At 40.8% G+C, this 12970-nt stretch overlaps 1 protein-coding gene across 1 annotated transcript in view; it reads left to right on the top strand.

Moving 5' to 3' along the window:
- Window positions 1-4945: 4945 nt before the first annotated feature.
- The window catches only part of LYST (lysosomal trafficking regulator), a 114916-nt gene continuing 106891 nt past the window's right edge, over window positions 4946-12970 (top strand). Inside the window, exons 1-3 of the mRNA XM_075043231.1 lie at window positions 4946-10130; window positions 10217-10306; window positions 10416-10588. The gene's annotated coding sequence lies outside the window, so the exon portion shown is untranslated. The remainder of the gene's footprint in view (window positions 10131-10216; window positions 10307-10415; window positions 10589-12970) is intronic.

The following is a 12970-nucleotide window of genomic DNA, read 5'->3' on the forward strand; positions in this document are numbered from 1 at the left end:
TCCCGTGGTGTTTGATTTCCTCAGGCATCGCAGCCCATGTTTTTCCTTTTGGGCGCATCATCCCCACTGTTGGTAGTATCACCCCAGAGATATGGAAACAACTGGTTCCTCTGGCTCTGAGAGAGTCCTTTTGTCTCCTAAAGTCATCCCAGTAAAAGGTATCGGTTCAGAGTTTTCTTCCCATCTTGCCTACTCCTGCTATATGTTACTGCAGCTGCGACAGTTTCAGCAGATCAAATCCTGGCATACGTTGGTGTGAGAGAGCTGAGTGCTGCTCTGTGTTTTGTTTAAGCCTTAGCCATCATGCTTGCACAGTGCAGTTTGTGAGCCTGACATTTTGTGCATTGTATAAGCTACGGATGAGTCAGAGTCAAAGATTCATGGGAATCATTCCAGTAACTTCAATGGGCTTTGACTCAAGCCTCCAGCACCCTTGACTGAAGCAGATGGTGTGTCTGCAGGAAAGCAGGCAGCCTCATGGATGTCGTGTATGGCTGAATGATGTCATTGACACCGATTTACACCAGTTGTTAGTGCAACAATACTTCACACGTGTGCAAAGCCTTTCTTGAGAGTTGCCATACTGAGTCCAATCCTGTCGCCCCTTTATTCCATCATTCCATCCCTGACAGTGGGGGCTGTAAGTGGCGAAGCAGCAATAGAGATGTGGGGTAACCCATTTCTGTTGCAATCTTCTCTCTTAAGCATTGGGAACTGGGATTGATTTAGTCCCTAAGGCATAGGGCTCTTTGACCTTTTCACATTTTAGCATTTATTTTTAAAATACTCAACTTGGAGGTGATGAAGTACTTTACTAGAAATTGGCTATCTGTCATTTCTATGGAGAAAAATGGAAATGCTAACATTGACTTCGAAGGTAGTACAGTAAAAGTCTGTTTATCCACAACACAACCTTTCTGAAGTCATCATGTGGTAGAGGGCAGCAGCCTAAAAGGCATCCTTTGGGGTACTCGAAAACCTTTAACAATTGTGGAAGTATCGCCAGATATTTCCTGTCTGTGTATAAGTAAAACGATTCCTGTTACTAAGGTCTCATCGGACAAGCTGACAGAAGGCAGATCACACAGGAGTCTCTTTTGTACCTCGGAAGTACGAAGGAAGGGTACATCCTGTAAAGACCTGTATCTCTAGGCAGTCTCCAGATACTGTTGCTGATTGTCTCTGAAGACACTTGACATGATCACTTCCTTTTTGCTGTCTTATTCTAATTGTTTGTTTTCCAGTAAAATTCTGGAAAGGGTGATAAATTTCAGCACTTCTTAGCCTATACAGTTCAGGGTTCCCCTTGTTCTGGCTTTGTCTGCTGGAGTTACTGACCCCCGGGCCAACATGATAGCAAATTCTCAGGAAGAAAAACTCAGAACGTCTTTACTCCTTCCACCTGGCAAGGATCGGAAAGCTCTTCTATTCTGCCTTCTAAACTGTGGGGGTGTAGATAATTTATTGAGTTTTTAATTTTCAGTGAGAATGAGACTGGGGAACTTTCAGTCCAAAAAATACAAGCAGCTGTTGGTCAAGATGTAGAATGTAAGAGTGAAAATGTAAATCTTTATATTTAAGTTTCTAAAAGTGAACAGAGGTATCAAATTAAAACTGGCCATGGTACTGAGCACCAAATAGCAAGTTCTAGTTTAACAAAATGTTCGTTGTGATCAATCACTTTCACGCAGTTTCTTTTCTTCTTAAAACAACCATTTGCGTGAGGAACTCTCTCACTGGTCACACTCCATCAGGCTCATGCTTTAGTTTTCCTCCTGGGGCAAAGAATAGGGGAGAATCCTTCTTGTTGAGAGTACAGACTTAATCTCCAAATCAGCAAAGTCTCCATGACTCATGAGCTTTCTCCTCTGGTCGGGTCAGCCACTGCCAACAGCTTCCTCTCCTCTGTTTACAGCCTGCGCCACTGCAGCTAGGAGTGTGGACTGTTCATGTAGCAGCCCACTGTCGTGCTGATGATGAAAGAAGAGGGAAAACTATTTCTACATCTGTAATAAACTGTGACATGGGATGAAAAAATTCAGGATTTAAGTCACCATCAGCTTTAGAAAGAGAAATCTTCACAGATTCTGATGTACTTCTAATATTTAAAAGAAATCAGATAACTTTTACCTTGTACTCTCCCAAATATTAATAGATTGCTTATTATTTTTAGGGAGGAAAACAGTTAACGGTTTTTATTGGCTTTGGATGATTTTTACTAACTAGAACTATTTAGAATTGGAGTTTGCATCAAGTATCACATTTTTTAATTTCTTTTTCTTAGGGAAGGCAAGGAAATTAAACAGAAAACATTGGGTTTGAACAGTGGATAGAGCATATCTGTCTGCATATATGCTGTCAGATATATATGTGATAAGGATGTACTGAATTGCATGAGGTTCTTCCCTTCATCTATGTATGTCATTACAAATTTGGCTTGGTACCTTATTGGAAAACTTCCTTCTTGAGAAGTATTGTGTTTTGCCAATTACTGAAGTTTTAGGATTTCTCATACATTGCTTCAAATGTGGTTTACTTCTTCTGATCTAAAAAATTACATTTCCTATGATATTCATCTGAAACCTCAACTTAAAAAGTGCTCCGCATGCAAATCTACTTGCAGATAGTCAGGAAATGTCAGTGGCGGTATACACAGTTATGGGGCAAACAGAGGAAGAAAGGAGTTACGGTTTGTGAACTCACACCTCTTCATTTCAAAAAATGGTCTTGGGGTATTTCTTCAGAAAGACGCTCTTATCTCAAGGCACAGTTTGCTTATAGTGGGTGGTAGAGGTTGGCTATATATATGTTCCCTGCTCCTGCTCTAGAGTATAAGACCATTTTCTTCTGCTTCCTCTTGTGGCTGAAAACAAGCTGGCTCACAGATAGTCCAACTCTGCATTCCCATTAGGAGAGATAAAGAGTGAAAAAGAAGAGGGTCGTTATCCACTTCTTGCTGTTCAATGGCACAAAACGAGTTAGTGGTTAATGTGCAGATGTGTACACCACAGAAACATTATGACCAGAAGACAATTACACAATAATCTCTCCTGAGCTGTTGGAGGCTTGTTGCTTGCCAGCAGAGCAGACCCTTGGCAGCCCTTCAGGGGAGTTCTGCTGCGGTGTTCCCCTCTGCAGGAGACACTACACTGCTCCTCCTTTCTCTTGCTGTCTTTTGACTCTGCATTTGTAGAAGGAGGACTTCGGTATCCAACTTCAGCAAGGATAGTTGGGCCAAGCTCTGTATGAAAAAACCACAAAAGTGACATTTTTTAGCTTGCTGAAAAGTATTTATTTTATTCAACATCTAAGCAGTAATTAAGGCACGTGATGCTCCACCTACCAAATCCTTAAGCTCCATGGCTCTTGCAGGGGACTCACAAGTGCAGCTGCGACCTTTGCGACCCACCTGTTTCTGCACACACGGCTGTCTCGCAGGTAACTGGAACCAGTCTGACTGTCAGCTGGCAGAACTGCTGAGCAGTACAGCAAGACTTCTGGCATGCAGAAACCTGAAGTGCCTGGAAAGTGCCCTTGCATGCCATGCTCACAGATTCACTGTCTCTGTTGTACGGGTTAGAAGACATACTGAATCCAAGTAGGGACAGAGCACTGTCCTCTGGCTGTACTTCTCAATTAGGGCACCCCTACCTAAGACCAGACAAATAATGGCCTCTTTAGCCCTTGTGACCTGTTCAGACCCTTCAGACTTCCTCTCCAGCTTCACTACACCGTCTCACAGAAGTCCAGCTAAGTAGTACTCTGGGGTTATGTTTACAGGTGTAACACATCACACATGTGGAAGCAGTGTCTTCTGAGCATTTCAAGGCTTAGTTCGTATTTTTTCAGCATTTGTGATTATTTTCTTTTCTGTCTACACTGTAACGTGTGGTAGAGAGCTTGAAGAAGCTGTCTCATTCTTCACATGAGCCATGGCCCCTGTGTGCTCTCACCAGAATAGAGAAACACTGATTTCTAGTGGCCTGACATTTGTCTGGTTGAAAACAGACAGAAGCCAAGTCTCAGGAGCCAGTGGTGGATTTCATGTATATTGAGGCATTCCGCATGACAATTTAAAGTGCTCTTCACGTGAGTTGTGTGTAGAAGCTATTCATTTTAGATGTGGGTCATGTTCTCCTAATGGATGACAAGTTATATATGGTGCCATAGGACATATATCATGGTACTTTCCTCTTTTGCAACAATACGTATAATATTTTTAGTTCCAGTACATCTTGCAAAGAGATTCTTTTATAAAGCAGGAGTACAGAACTGCAGCCACTTCATACATAACGGAAATTGAGTGATTAGCAGAATGAGGTTATTATTCTACTTCCTTAAACGTTGTAACTACATAACTCCATTTGCAGTGATCAGTCCATGTCCAATAGTTTAACAACATTACCTACCATGAGTATTTAACCAGGGTTTTTTTCTGAGGTCTTTCTAATTTGATTTAACAGTGCTCAGGCTGTTAGGCATAACACATTTAATAGTATCATCTGTTGTGCAATGAGTAAAACCTGAAGACTTAGTAGCCCACAGTAAATAAAAATAGAGTCCAAAGCCTGTGGATAGAGCAAATACTTTCCATGGAATACAGGAAGAGAATGGAGGAGTCTTAAGATTTAATAAAATATGTGTACTCCTCACAGTGTACTTTGTGCTCAAGCATGAAAGCTCATTGATAGGACCGGAGTGCTTGCTTTCATTGCAGCACTAATTCAAATAAACTGCTATCCAAGCGAACTCATCTTGAGTTAGCTTGTCAAGTGTGAGTGTCAACACAATAAGACTCCGGAGCTGCACAGAGTTACACTGCAGAGTAGCTAAGATTGCACCCTCACGTTACAAACATGTGATGACAAATCTGCCTTAAAATATTCTTCTCTCTCTCCCTGCTGCAGCTGATACAACTGTTTGTGTGATGGGACTCTAAATTGTGTCTGAGAGAACCTGCACTGGTGACATGGCTTCACCTTCTACAGGAGAGGAAGGGATGACTGTCTGGGTATAGGAACCTCTTCAGCTGGATCTTCTGGTGATGGAGTAGTACCACGGAACCACTGCCTGGTGGGCCAGTGAGGACAAGCCTGGGAGCTCATAGATAATTGCAAAATGAGCTTCTGTACTCTGTGCTATCAGTCTGCCCCTGCCCTGGTGGGAAGACCATTGCCAGCACATCTGTATCTTTGCTTCTCACTGCCCCCTCTGGAGTGTACTCCCCCTCTTCTCCTGTCTTGTGTGAAATCCCAGGATCAACCATCTTGTGTTCCTCAGTTCAACAATTTTTACCAACCGTGGCTCTTCAGAAGCTCCAGGTAGTTCAGCATCTATGAGACTTTCCTTCTGGGCCTGACAGCAGCAGGCAAACACAATGACTTGCATTTGATCAACCCCTGCTCTCTGCAGAGATGGTCTAAATCAGTCAAGTGAAATGCAGTGAGTGACTTCCCATTTAGCTGGTGCACAGAAAAGCAGAATTGTGCCCATTACTCGTGCTGGGCTTAAAGGAACAATTCACAGTCAAAGGTCTTCATATCTCATCAACAATCTTCTAGAAACTGGTTGATAAAATCTTGTGCTCACTGTGTAAAGGAAAAAAAAGAAAACAAGGAGGAAAGAGGATTTTTATTCCTCCTTGTTAGGACATATATTAAATTGTTCAAGGGGATATATTAAAATGTTCACTGTAGTGAAGGTTTAATGAACAGAAAACTTTGCACTTCAAAATGGCTTTCCTACTGCCCAGATTTCCTCTCAGTATCTTAGCAGGGTCTTTGTCTTCAGTTCTGCTCTATTCTTCCTCCTAGGGACCTCAATTAGGAGTTCACTCCAAGCTGCTGTTGTTAGCCAGGTCTGGGTTCAAACCCTTGGGGATTTTGACTTAGATGGCAAGATTAACTGCCTGCCCTAGCAATTTCTGTGGTCAAATTGCCCACCGTGGTCTCAGATGACCCAGGCAGGGTTCACATATTATTGACCTGATAAGCAGTGAAAAGTTCAGGCTAACACATTAAAGTACAGCATGACTTATCAATGCACCTGCCTGTGCATTTACATTTAACAGTCCTAAGGCAGTTCCACTGGCAAGAAGTTACCAGCCACAATCAGGAGCCAGTCTTCTTGACAAAATAATATGTCTGGTTTCTTCTTTTCAGTGTCCCAAAGAATTTTAACCCCTCTTGTGAATAGGTGTTATTCTTTTCAACTTTGAACGACTAATTGATTTTTAAATGATAAAATTTCTTACACCAGTTAATGAATATTGCCTTTTTTTGTTTGTTTGACTGCAAAATACTATCTTTCCTTGCTTGCATTTTTTTTTTTTTTTTTTTTTTGAAGTTGCACTTGCAGAATATCCTATTTCATGGACCAAGTTGGCAATTGGAAGCAAATGTGTTTGTAAAACAAACCCTAAAATCTGCTGAGTTTGTAACAGAAGTATGGTACCAACATAAGCAGTTCTATCAGAGCATGTGAAACAACTGCAATAACCTCGCGTTCTTCAGGATGGGAAGTAGCAACAGTTTATGAAGGATTTTAGATTAGTTTATTTCCCTTTTGAATAAAATGTAGGTCTCCTTCCTCTCCACTAATAAGGTTGGACTCAATGATCTTAAAGGTCTTTTCCAACGTAAACAATTCTATGATTCTATGATAATAACAAAAAATAATGGGACTGGAGATGAGGCTGTTGTTCTAGACAGTCTCAGGATCAGGACAGTCATTTACAGGGAGCTGGTCTGTGGCTTTTCCCTGTACAGAATAGGTGTATCACAGGGTGTTTTGTTTCAAGTAAATTGAAAATTCAGAATTGAAAATGACAAGCAAATATGAAAGACAGCAGAATCCTAATTAGCTGCTTTCTGTTTTGCAAAAACAGTCTTGCAGATTTCATACAGTATGAGTGAAGACACCCAACGTTGTTACCTATAGAGCAACAGAAGGTAAAAGAGATCACAGCCAAATATTTATTTGCATTATTAGACAGGGATGCTAAATCTGTCAGGAACAGAATGTATAACAGTGCTTACAGGTAGTTCTGTTGTTGGTTTGAAAAGCCACCAAATGGTATACTCAGCTCTTATACTTTCATTCCAAAAATAATTAGGAATTTCTTTTGTATTAAAAACTGCTACTTAAATATTTTTCAGCCTGTAGAATGAGTAATTTACAACCAAGAGTTTAAAAAAATCCCATGGATTGACAAGCTCTCTAAGCCTCTGATGTTAGCATATAACATTAGATAATATCAATAAACATCAAACTCTTTCACAAGCTTGCTTTTAAAAGCTGGAGTTCCTAACTTTGGGGACAAAATATTGCTCTTTTGAATGCCAAAAAATAGTTCTTTCTGTCTTCTCTGTCGTGAATGAAGAATGAATGGACACATCTTCCCTGTGGAAGTCGTCACAGAAGTTAGGTCTGTGGTTAGGGTTGCGATTTTGGAACTTATTTTACTTTCTAATATGTTTACTGTATTCCAGCCCTGCTCATTAATTAGAGATGCTTGAAGTAAATGTGACTCGCCAGCTGTATGGTCTTGCCTGAAAAGATGGGATTTCAGAATTTTTCTGTGGTTGATTTCCAGTTACTGCTAAGGGATGACATGAAAAAGATTTCCTGGAAACTGTGATCATCTGAAGGGAGGGAAGGTAGACTTGGATCTTAGTATAGTGGCTAATGTTCCCTCTGGTGCAGACATGAAACAATCTATGAGGAACTACCTCCTGCACCAGCTAAGACACAAATGCTAGTGGAGCATGAACAGACCACTTGTAAAATGACATTCAAAGCAGCATATGATATCAGCATTTTGTGATTTACACCAGCTGGCTATTGTTTTTTGGCTGAAGTTACCACTTTTCCTCAACCGCGGTGTACAAAGGAATTGAATCAGTCACCCTCTATTCAAGGGAAAGTGAAGTTCATTGTCCTCCAGAGGACCTCAGGTTTGAAACCTTCTTGGTTAAAAAGTCTTCCCAATCTAGGCAGTAGCACAGGACCTATAACAGTACCTGGTTCTCCGTAGAGGTAGTAGTGGCATAAGAGCTGATGTCTTAAGACAAAAAGGGAAATTGCAGTCAGTGTCATTAGTGGCTGTCTTCACTGGGAGCAGAAAGTCAGAGTAGTTAAAGATGTTAAACTTAAACTATTTTCCTGTACATGTAACTTTTAACTAACTGGAGCCTAAGGTGGCATGTTCTTGCATGTATGTATTTGCTATGGATGGAAAAGCTGCTGACACTTGAGTCTCCCCGAAATCGATAACATGGCTCCCATTGTCTTCAGGGTGAACAGAGGCCAAAGCTGCAAATCCTATCAGATAATTATAAATGAAACAAAGAGTTGCAGTATGCAGTAAAACCCCGCATGGCTGTGATTCAGGAAAGCACTCAGTGTTCTTTGTCAGAGAAGTAAATCATGTAGAAACAGGAGATATTTTCAATGCTTTAAATGCTCCTCAGGAAAACTAAACACAATTTTGACTGTGCAGGTTTATGTACTCCATACCTTCATGGAATTTTTCCACCTTTGAGGGTTTTTTGGTTTTTTAATCACAAAAAGCTTGTTTCTTCTTTTAATGTGTTCCAGTGTGCATTCAGCTGATCACTGAAACCCCAAGAAGGCAACAGCTGCTGTGAATCTATAATCAGATTGCCCAGCTAATTAGTGGTTTTAAATGGACTTGGGTTTTTTTCCCCCTCTTCTTGTGATTTCAGTGTCAGTGACACTGTTAATAAATTCTTAATAAGGAATAAAGTTATATAAATGTTGGGGAAACTAGGTCTTCTTTTATATTCAAAGTATAGCACACAATTAAAATGTACCATAGATAGAATCATAGCTTCATTTAACTCATCTTAACCTGCCCACTCTGAGCTGAAATGAGTATACCCTGCTTTTCATTTGATGTGTCCTGTTGTGTTAAATGTACCATACTGATCTAAAAGTGGCAAATTCTGTGGGTGCCCAGAGTTGTTATCAGAGCCAGACGCTGCACGCTTGCAAGACATGCCTCCACACAGCTCCTCTAGTTAGAAGAAAAAGAAATTTCTAAAATGATCTCACTTGTCCTTTCAAAACAAGTTTCTAATCCATTTCCTTGCAAAGAAACCAATGAAAACAGAATTTTCCCATTAAAGCTGACAATCTATTACTCATTTTTTTTCTGTGATGTCTCCTGGTTTGTTTATGGTGTGATCATAGTTATTCAGGGAATAACGGTGCAATCTGTAAGGAATTTTTAAAATTAGTTGGAAATCATTACTTTTAAAAACTGTTATTCAGGATCACTTCTCAGCATTAATTTTTGAAGTATACTGATTTTTTCTGAGGGTTTTCCCCCCAGATTGTGGCTTTTTAAGAATGTGATTTTTAAAGATAGAGTGTTATATTTATGAATCACTAACGAGAGGTTGAAATCTTCTGAAAGCCTTCCTCTGATAACCTCTGTCAAGCAGTGCTGGCAAGTAGGGAAAAAAAATCCAAACAAAAAATGGAAACCCTGCAGATTTTTAAAGCACAACTAAATGTTTAACAGTTTGAAGTGTAAATGAACCTAATTTCTTCAGTAATGTGGAATTTTTAAGGAAATATATATTTATGGTAAATTCTCATTTTTTAGAAAATGGACGTGTGTCATCAGCTATCTTTCTGGTGGAAAAGTCCTGCTGTACTGTGTGTGATGTTGACTGGCCTTAGACCACAGAGAACTATTTATCTCCTGTTTACTGCTGGGGGAGGAAGGCTACGTAAGCTTCTGCTTATCATTCCAAGGCCCCACAAGCCATGAATCAGTCTCCCTATAGGAAATAATGACATTTACTTCAGAGTTCAGAATGTTTCTGAAAATAATAAATAGTAATTTATTTTTTAGCCTTCTGTTTTCTGAGACTTTAGCACTTTCATTTTCCATGCTTCAATCTGCAACTCTGAGGATATGAATAATTTTTAAAAGGGAAGTGGAGTTTCTTCGTTGACCACACAGATGCAAGAGCTGGGCTTTTATGAAAGATAATCCGATATTATGAAACTAGTGATGAACTCATCAGAAGTGGTGTGGCTGAGAGGACAGCCTTAGAGCATGAGAAGTACCAGGTGTTAATGAACAGAATGAAGGGAAGGTAAATAATTCTGAGCTCTGGCATTGCATCCCAACAGCCAAGTACCTGCATCCAGAGTTCCGCTTAATTGTTGTTTTTCCTTGCAGGCACCAAGCAAATGTTTTCCTACGTGCACTGTTTTAAACATGATTGGCTTGTCTATATTGCTGGGCAGACATTTAGCTTATTTACCTAAGGTGAGTCTATCTGATGATTTCTGTCCACTTACCACCTGTACTTTCCTCAAATCTTTCATTTTTATGGTCTTCTAGATAAAGATTTGGTACTTCTGTGTCTCTGACTAAGGTTATATACATGCATATGAGTATATGCAGTAACAAAGGTATACACACTTTGAACCTATATGCGGGGGCCAGAGCTGTGGATCAGAAAGGGAAACAGCTTTTCCTTTCTTTTGGAAGTGATATCCCAGCTGTTGTCATTGCAGTTGCTGGAGCCGTCCCTCTGCGACTCAGTAGGTAAGCCCTGCCAATCTATTAGCTAAGTTGTTTAGCATGGACTTTGATTAACTTTTGTTCAAATTTAACTTTCTCTTGGAAAACCTAGCTGTTTGTTTTCTGTTGTTGCTACAATTGTGGCTAATATCTTGAGTTCTGCATTATAAAAATGAATAAATAAGTGATTGTATTGATATGGATTTTTGTTTGGCATCAGCAAGCTATATTTATGACTACCAACAGCTGAAGCAGCCAGATGTGTGCGTACGTGCATGGTTTTTCAACCACATAGGCTTTTGCACAATAAATCCATTAGTGCTGATTGCTTCCCTTTCTCTAAAAGGCCCTGCTTTTTCACTTCATTTTGCTATCTCTAACTCTAATTCAGCAAATAGCTTTTAGTAAAATCCTAAAGAGTAGGACATTTGTGAATTATATAATTTAATGTGTTAGTCACAAAATAGCAGATGAACTTGTTAAGGGTGAGTCATGACTTTGCTGCCTGCATCTTCTAGATGTAAAACGGATCTTTGTGGCTTTTTTTTTTTTTTTTGCCTCCAACCTTCTTTATTCTGTTCTGAATGACAGATACCTCATCTGCTTTATGGCTAGGAAGACATACTGTATGAAAAAAAGACCTGCTTTCTCTCTGGATTTAGTCTGCATTTTCAATTGTATTTGCTCATTACTACCTGTGAAACCTCACCCTTCTGTTTTTTTCTGAGCAAGCTGTAAATATGGCTTCAATACACATTATGTTTAACGCAAGGACAGTCTTTCTAGCATTTTTCACCAGGTCTCAGAGTGGCTCGTGCACACCTTGCAAAGCAGGGAGACCACCCATGGAGTCGGAGGGTCCAGTTGCCACTGGTGGCGTGTCAGAGCAGAGCCAGGGCTGGGAAGCATGTGTGGTACGGTCTCTCGGTGGCAGAATGTCCTCCTCTCTCAAAGGCATAACTTCAGTTTCCAAATTATAAGTCATTTTATGGACGTTTATCACCTTGGACTTGAAACGGAACCCACAGCTTAAAAGTCAACCTTCTCTCACAACAATTTGTAGGCTACTTTGGAGTGTGGCAACTGAAGGCAGCTAGAGGAAGAAGTGATTTCCCCATGACCCCGACTATTTATTTCGTACATTGACCAATGTGTTTGTACGTTTCTCAGCACCCAAAGCTGCGCGTTGTGACTAAGCTGTTACAACACCTCTCTGCCAGCAGAAGGAGAGGTCTTCCTTCCTCTTCACATCCCTCCCACCGCCCAGTCCCCAGCTCTCCTTTCTGCCCGCTGCTACTTATGGGACTGGTTAGGGAGCGGGGAGAGCCCAGTGGCTTGGCAGCACAGGGCCAGGTGAGGAGGAAGGAAGGGAGAGCTGGGGCAGGGGAGAAGATGCCATCCCCTTTTGGTGGTTCTGAGATCAGCTCGCGCCAAAGCGGTAAGGCATGTAGCTTCACCCAAAGTTTCACTTTTCCCATCCCATGGGTGGTTAATAGATGAGCCTTTCACGTTGCCACACAGTACAGAAGAACATTCTTTGAAGACTTGGGCAATGCAACGGGATGATAATGAGAATTGAAGGCATAGGATAGGTTCCTCCTCAGGGAAGAAGTTGTCACAGTTTCTTCTGAAGATCCCAGCCTTTTTTACAGTCTCCACATGTATACCCTAAAGCAATAGACAATGTAGCTTCTTCATGGAGTGGGTCCAACAGATCCCTCAAGACAAGGTCTGTGAGTCAGGCTCTTACTCATTTCCATGGACATGCCAAGGAGTCTGTTTTTTAAGGCACATACCTTCCAGGCAAGTAGTGCTATCAGAAATAATTGTAGTGATGCAGCTCTCTCTTCAAAACAAGCCAGCATTTGTTAGTTCAGTGGACATAGCTGGCAGCGTCCTTTGATTAGAGGGCTGAGTCAAAATTCAGATTATGCCTACAGATGCAGGAGTAGCCATGCAACAGGCTTTGCTTTTCCCAGGAAACATCTAGTTGCTTTCTCTCCCTCTATATGCCTCTTCTTATGCATCTTTGCCTACTATGCCATGTCCTTTTAAAATTTTAATTACTGAAATTTGTCCTCAGTTATCGGACCTTCTGTTATATCCACCATGGTTCTTTTCCCTCAGGGAAATAACCCTTTCAGCCCTTGACAGATCATTTAATACCAGCCTGCCCTGGGTACTCTTTGCCCATATTTCGCTTTCTACAGTCAAGGCTAGTGATTAACTATTTTCCCAACTCTCCCCTGTCCAGCAGCACACAGGAAGCCAGAGAAGCACAAATATAGTTCATAAAAATAATACCCAAAGCCCCTTTCTCCTCACTGAGAGTTTATGTAAGGGTACAAAAGAGTTGCCCAAGGGCTCTTGAAGTTCTGCATTAAGCAATGAGTTAAATATTTCTAG

The sequence above is a fragment of the Buteo buteo genome, chromosome 12 (assembly GCF_964188355.1).
Source record: "Buteo buteo chromosome 12, bButBut1.hap1.1, whole genome shotgun sequence".
Lineage (NCBI taxonomy): Eukaryota > Metazoa > Chordata > Aves > Accipitriformes > Accipitridae > Buteo > Buteo buteo.